The sequence below is a fragment of the Rattus norvegicus genome, chromosome 11 (assembly GCF_036323735.1).
Source record: "Rattus norvegicus strain BN/NHsdMcwi chromosome 11, GRCr8, whole genome shotgun sequence".
NCBI lineage: Eukaryota > Metazoa > Chordata > Mammalia > Rodentia > Muridae > Rattus > Rattus norvegicus.
The window spans coordinates 75,696,567-75,704,009 of NC_086029.1; positions in this window are offsets into that span (position 1 = coordinate 75,696,567).

Here is a 7,443-nt window from a genome sequence, read left to right on the forward strand (position 1 = left end):
CAAAACTGCCAGTCAATAATTCAGCCAATGAACTAAGCAGATGTTTCTCATAAGAAAACAGATACAAGGCTGGGACTTTCAATCCCAGGATTCAGGAGGCAAAGAGAGGCAAATCGCTGAGTTTGAGGTCACACTGGTCTAGGGACTGCACAGTCAGACCCTGTCTCAAAGAAAAATGTCCAATAAACATGTTTAAAAGTGTTCCGGGGTTGGGGATTTATCTCAGTGGTAGAGCGCTTGCCTAGCAAACGCAAGGCCCTGGGTTCGGTCCCCAGCTCCGGAAAAAAAAAAAAAAAAAAAAAAGTGTTCCACATCTTTACTTCTCATGAGGTTACAAATTAAAACCACTTTGAGATTCCAGCTCACCTCAGTCAGATTTTTCATCTTCAAGAAAAAAAGATAAACAAATGTAAATAAATAAAAACGTTGGCTAAGAGAGAGAGAGAGAGAGAGAGAGAGAGAGAGAGAGAGAGAGATCCTAGCAGTCATTATGGAGGCTTCTGAAAATTAAAACAAACAAAAACCCCTATGACAGGACCTGGCTGTACCAGTCCTGACCATATATACCCAAAGATAATTGCACATCCACGTTTGCTGCTGTTTCATTCGCAATAGCAAGGATACTGAGTCAGTCTACATTTCTATCTTCAGATGGATGGATCACAAAAAAGTGATCTGTACATGATGGATTTTATTAAGCCGTGAAGAAAAAATGAAAGGACTGGAAAAGATGATATGAAGTGAGGCAACAGGTTTGAAAAGAGAAGTGCCATGAGTTCCCTCTCATATGTATATTAATTGTTTATTATGTGTATGTGATGTATGTGTGTGGGGGTAGGGGCGAGTCTGGGCATGTGAATGCACAAGTATGGAGGTCACAGGACAGCCATGAGTACTTTCCACCTTGTCTGAGACAGGGTCCCCTTGTTAATGGCTGTTTCTATGCCAGGCTGTGTGACCTTTGAGCATCTGGGGATTCTCATGCCTCTGCCTCCCATGCTTGCTAGGACCACAGACACATACTACCACATCCAACTTGGCATAGCTTCTGGAGAACTCCTGGTCTCACGCTTGCACCGAAAGCACTTTCTACGCTGAACCTCTTCCCAGGTGTATGTCTTGATTTGTGTACGTGTGTGTTTGTGAAGGGATGAGTATGGGTAGAGATCGGGGAACTAGGAAGGGACCCAGAGCACGGGAAATGAGGCTTTTAAGGAAGCAGTGGGTGAGGAGGGAAATAAAATAACTGATATAAAAGAGGAAAGGGGAAACTGGAGCAAAGGTATTGCAGGAAGTTAGTGCAGGACCACAAGGGGACAACCAAGTAGGTGTGTAAGTGTGGTAAGGAAACCCGTTACTTTGTTAATTAAGAAATAAAATTTTAGAATCCCCCCCAAATCAAAACGAGAGTTTATATGAGATCTTCCCCAGACATCTTTGAATCAACTGTAGGACTAGTTAAACTTTATTAGAAATTGTTGCCCCTACACTATATTTCATTGGAATTTCACAACCAGGTTGGATAAGGAGCTTAGTGACTGAGCACTTGCTTAGCATAAGTGACATTCACAATTAAGATCCCCAGCACTGAAAAAGGAACGAAGACATCAAGGAGTGGCAGCATAGGCCTGTACTCTCATCCCTTTAGAAGTGGAGGCAGGAAGATCAAGAGTTCAAGGTCGTCCTCGGCTGCTTAGTGAGTTCCAAGCCAGCCCTGGTTATAAGAAAGCCCTACCAAAAAAATAAAGTAAACTAAACCTGCAAGCACTCGGGTAGCACACCATGATTCCCATTTCACAGAAGAAACATAAGAACTGAAAGCAAACAACGTGTTGAAAACAACCTACTAAGCCAGAATCGAAACAGTGGCTTGGCTGAAAGTGATCTAGCAAGAAAGTCCCTTTCTTCTTTTTACTTTTTGTCCCTCCCCGTTCCGTCCTGCTGAATCGATGCCCTCCCATGGGCTTCATCCCTGCTTGTACATGCGTATATCTTGTCAAGGCCTTCCACACAGAAACCCAGCTCCATTCCCCCTCACCCCAAAGGCAACAGAGACTCCCCTCCCGTACTCCCAGTCGGGACTGAGAGAGGGGAGTGTAAGGACGCGCCTGGATGTGCGAAAGGATGGATCGATCGAGCCTTTAAAAATTATTAGGCTGGTTACTTTGCAGGCAGGGGGTTGGGATGGAGGGTGACTAGAGATTTCTGTGTGGGGCTCTCCCGTCAACCTTTTCCCTAAGTGCCTGAGGGTCTCTGCACATGACTCTCCGTTCTCTTCAGGAACTGTCTCAATCTGAAAAGAAAATGTAAAGCAAGGAATAGGGGTGCAGCCAGTAACCTCCCCATTTGGGGTGCTAAGCCTGGGGGATTGCTGTGAGACAGACAGACAGACAGACAGACAGACACACACACACACACACACACACACACACACACACACACACACACACCCTATCTCAAAGATACAAATGTAAATAGCAGGTACTGACTTCCTGAGGTTGGATCCTACATCCCCTTTCAAGAAGAAACCCAGATGGTGATCTAAAGAAAAAGTCCCTGTCCTTCTCGGGAACTCCCTGTAATCCCCTACCTCACCCAAGTCCTTCCACCCTCTGAGCCTTAGAAAGTAGAGAAGTGAGACTAAGAGAGACCTCCATCCACTTTTCTCGTCTGGCCTCGAATAAATGCTGCCTACATCCGTCCCTCATCTTCCATATCCGATGATAGAGTAGCAAGGAATAGCAACTTTACCTTGCTGTAAAAGAATGGCTAATATCAAAGCCACTAAGGTGTTGAACCATGCTACCATGGTTCATTAACCCCAGTAACCCCCGAGGGGGCAGGCAGCAGGATCCTCTCAAGTTTGAGGCTAGCACGAGAATACACTTTTACAGTTTGTCTTCTTTCTTTCCTCCTTCCTTTCTTTTTTTTCGTTTAAGCCACACATGTGTTAAAGATTCTGCTAAGCTGACCCACCAAATTAGAAGTTTGTGATTGTAGCCAGATAGGATGTTGTGAATCCAGAGCCAAATTTATCAGGAGCTATTGTGGTCCTTTAATTGAGGAACGTCTCTCATAACCTCGAGTATTTGAGTGCTTGTATCCCAGTTGGAGGCACTGTTTGGAAAGGCTTAGGAAGTGTGGCCTTGTTGGAGGGAGTGTGTCTCTGGAGGCAGACTTTGAGAGTTTAAAAATATTTGCATTTTTTGTTTGTTCCCTTTGCTTCGTATTGGCAGTTCAAGATTGAGTCCTCAGCTTCCTGCTCCCTCTGACAATCCTTCCCTCCCGCATGGACTCTAAACCTCTGGAACCATAAGTGTAAATAAATTCTTCCTTTTGTAAGTCCCTTTGGCCACGGTGTTTTGTTTTGTTTTTAATCACAGCAATAGAAAAGTAACTAATGCAGATATCTATGGCCCCTTTAAGTGAATATTCATTGCCCAGCACTCAACGTTACTGACCAAAGACCAGCCTTGGCTTGGAGAAGGTTCTGAGGAAGGAGTGTCTGGGAGTGGCAGAACAAAGGACTCTAGGTCAAATCGTGGTTCCCAGCTGCTGGCCTTTGTTCTGAGGGAGACAGCTAGCCATACTGCTTTCTCTCTGTTCTCATTCTTTCTCTCTGAACTGCTTTCTCTGGAGATCTCCAGGCAGCAGTTCTCTCTTGCTTTCCTAAAACATTCTCACGCTAGCTCATGTCCTGAAGATCATAGGCCCAGTTTTTTGGTTTTTTGTTTTTGTTTTTGTTTTTTTCTTTTTTTTCGGAGCTGGGGACTGAACCCAGAGCCTTGTGCTTGCTAGGCAAGAGCTCTACCACTGAGCTAAATCCCCAAACCCCTGAGCTAAATCCCCAAACCCTCCAGTCTTTTATCTTACGTATCAATCCAATCATTGACTCCTGGTTTCCCTTTGATTATCCTATGACTCAGCATCCTGTGACCCTAGCCCGTTAATTCTTAGAGACAGCAAGCATACATTTTTTTTCTAACATTTCAAAAGAATTCAGAGATCTGCCTGCCTCTGTTACGCATAGATGTTAAAAAGGTAGCTGAGTAGAATCCTGTCCTGAAATTACCATTTCTACCTCACCTGCGCCTGAACTTCCGGTGTCCCGGGCTGACCTTGAACTCAGGATTCTGCCTGCCTCTGTATATGCCTGCCTTTGTATCTTTCTGAGAAGCTGGCTCATATTGTAACTGCCTCTATTCCTTTAGATTCATGACGTCTTTCATAATTCATATTGCATTCTTATCTTTTTGCATAATTGAGAAATTTTATTTTTTCTTTTTTTCATAGCAATGAGAAAGAAATTATGTATTTTCGAACTTATGTTTTTAGAGTTCTTTCCACAGTCTTAAGGGCTGTCCTGAAGGACCCAGCATTTATCATTTCGCTAAAACATTAGCCACACCTTTGCCACTAGGACTCATGCTGTTGGATTATCATGGAGTCACTAGTGCTAATAGGGAGAACATTCCTTAAAGGAGGAATGTGAAATACATACATTATTATACAAACACCCCTTATGCCCATGGCAGCCATCCACAAGTGTGGAGGCCCATATCTGCTGGCCCTGTCCCAGGGGCAGGAACCATATTATTCTGTCCCCACCCAAGCCATGCCAGACTCAGTCCTCACCTACCATGTTTTGTGACTATCATTTGAAACTTTTCAGGATGTGTGAACAGATTACTAGCTTCCAACAACCCAAAAGCTCAGACTGTCAGTAGATAGCAACTGTACCTGGAGCAGAGGTTTCTAGCTTTGCTGTAACCTACCTGATATTTCCACCAATGTATCTGGAAAAAAATGCCTCGACTCATGATTGTTTGTGCACCTGAACAAACTATGTCTTATTCCGTTTGCACGTATGGAGATTAGAAGACAACTTGTGAGAATCAGCTCTTTCCTTCCACTGAGGAATCCTGGCATCAAACCCCATTGGCAGCAGACACTGAAGTGACTTACTAAGGTGATTAAGCTTACCCAGTAAGCAATTCAACAGCCCTAGATTTTTTTAAAAAATTTTTTTAAGAGTCACACATAACCCAAGCCACCCTTAAAGCCTAATTGGTCTTCCCCCATCTCTGAGTGCTTGGATTATAAACATGTACCAAAATACCTGGGTAATCGTAGGGTAATAAAATCAGTTTGTCACCAATCCCAGTATGCTGGCTAGTTTTATATCACCTTGACACAAGCTAGAGTAACTTGGGAAGAGGCATTGGATCCCCTTACAGATGGTTGTGAGCCACCACGTAGTTGCTGGGAATTGAACTCAGGACCTCTGGAAGAGCAGTCAGTGCTCTTAACCAACAAGGCAGCTCTCCAGCCCCTATCATTGGTTTTTAAAAAGGTTTTATTTATGTGCTTGTATATCATATGTATGTGTGGATGCCAGAAGAGTGGATTAGATGCCCTGGAGCTGGAGTTATATGTGCTTTGAGACACACACCCCCTCTCCCATGTTGGTACTAGAAATTGAACCTTGGTCCTCCGGGAGAGCAGCAAGCACTTTTAAGCACTGAGCCATCTCTTCACCGTCTAGTTTTGTTATTAGTATTGCTTCTGGTTATCCCCCTGATGCAGCCACCGAAGTGCTGGTATTCATGGCATATGTCACCATGCCTGGTCACTTATGCCCTTTATGTGATGATCTAAGTGATTCTTATGCTTTTAATGAACAATTTTAAATCTCCTATGCTTTCCTAGAATTAGAAGAAAAATTTACTTTTCATGTTTTCAGTTCCCGTGGAAGTGTAATTTGTCAGTGATAAGGAACCTTTTTCCCATTTGTCTATTCTCACCAAGCGAGTTTCCTTAACCCATAAACCAAGTAGTTCCACCTTTATAGAATGTAATCCAATGACTCCTCATGACTGATATCCCAGGCTTACTAATGAATGTGAATTCATTCCACTCCTTCACTATGATCAGTCTGCCTTCCACACATCTACCCACAAGTCTCTGAATTCTGGCTCCCAGTGTCTCTAGCACAATAGTCACTAATATATCCTTCTTTCCAGTCTGGAGTGCCCCTCTAGCTCTTGCCCTAGAATTGCAGTTTGAGTTTCTTATACTCAAACCAGTTGCATCTACACATTAAAGTGTAAGTGATCACAGGGGACAGCTTCCTTTAAAAAAAAATGCATTTCATGTATCCCTCCTGGGATGTTATATACATTTCAACAACATGTACATTTTAATACTTATACTGCCTATATAACCAACATATAGATTTATTATTTTTTTTTTTTTGGTTCTTTTTTTTTTTTTTTCGGAGCTGGGGACCGAACCCAGGGCCTTGCGCTTCCTAGGCAAGCGCTCTACCACTGAGCTAACAACATATAGATTTATAACAATACTGCCCAGTATTTAATTACCCACTGTCAGGGAAAAAAACAAAACACCCATACTTTCAACAAATTTAAACAACTATTTTTCCTTTGTGATTCATGGGTCTCTAAGCATCTTACCTATAAAACAAGGTGAGTCTTAAGACAGCAACAGTGTACTCTTATACATAAAGTAAATTGTTTATTTATTTATTTGTTTGTTTATTTAATGTATGTGAGTATATTGTAGCTGTCTTCAGACACACCAGAAGAGGGCATCAGATCCCATTACAGATGGTTGTGAGCCACCATGTAGTTGCTGGGAATTGAACTCAGGACCTCTGGAAGAGCAGTCAGTGCTTTTAACCGCTGAGCCATCTCTCCAGCCCCCATAAAGTAAATCTTAAAAAAAAATTATTCTATCTTTAAACATACATGTCTGTGTGTGGGTACGTACACTTGAGGGCAGGTCCTCACTTGAAACTGGAGTTATAGGCAGTTGTGAGCCATGGGACATTGGTATTAAAAAAATTTCAACTCAAGCCCTCTGCAAGAGCAGTGTATGCTTTTGGCCACTAAGCCATCTCTCAGGTCCTTTTTGTTCCTCTTTGGATTGGTTGCTGTGAGTCTCCTGGTTTGTTGTTTGTTTAGAAGAAGCCCTAACACATTTGAAGTCCTGAAGTCCACTTTGTGTTTGGGAAGGTCTGGTAGCACTTACCTACAAACTTTAGAAGCTGAGGAAAGAGGATTGTGAGCTGGAGACCAGCCTGGGCTGTACTATAACACTATCTCAAGAATAAGAGAATTTAACGATAACGATAAAATATATAACTTTTAAAAATCGTCCAATTGGTTTATTGATATTCTGGTTTAGTATGGCCTTTTGGAGCCTACCACAAACCTCAGTGCAAAACAAGGGTTTGTTTAACGTGGTCGATTTGTCTTATACTGCTATAACTTTCTATTACAAAGGGACCTGTGCAACCTTTTGTGCCCTAACAGGATGCATCCATTCATATGGTCAAGTTAAGTCGTTTGGTGTTCTGGAATGACCTAGCCTAGGTTCTGTGTGTAGCTGAAGCAAAAAGCAAACTACCTCCGACCTTTGGTT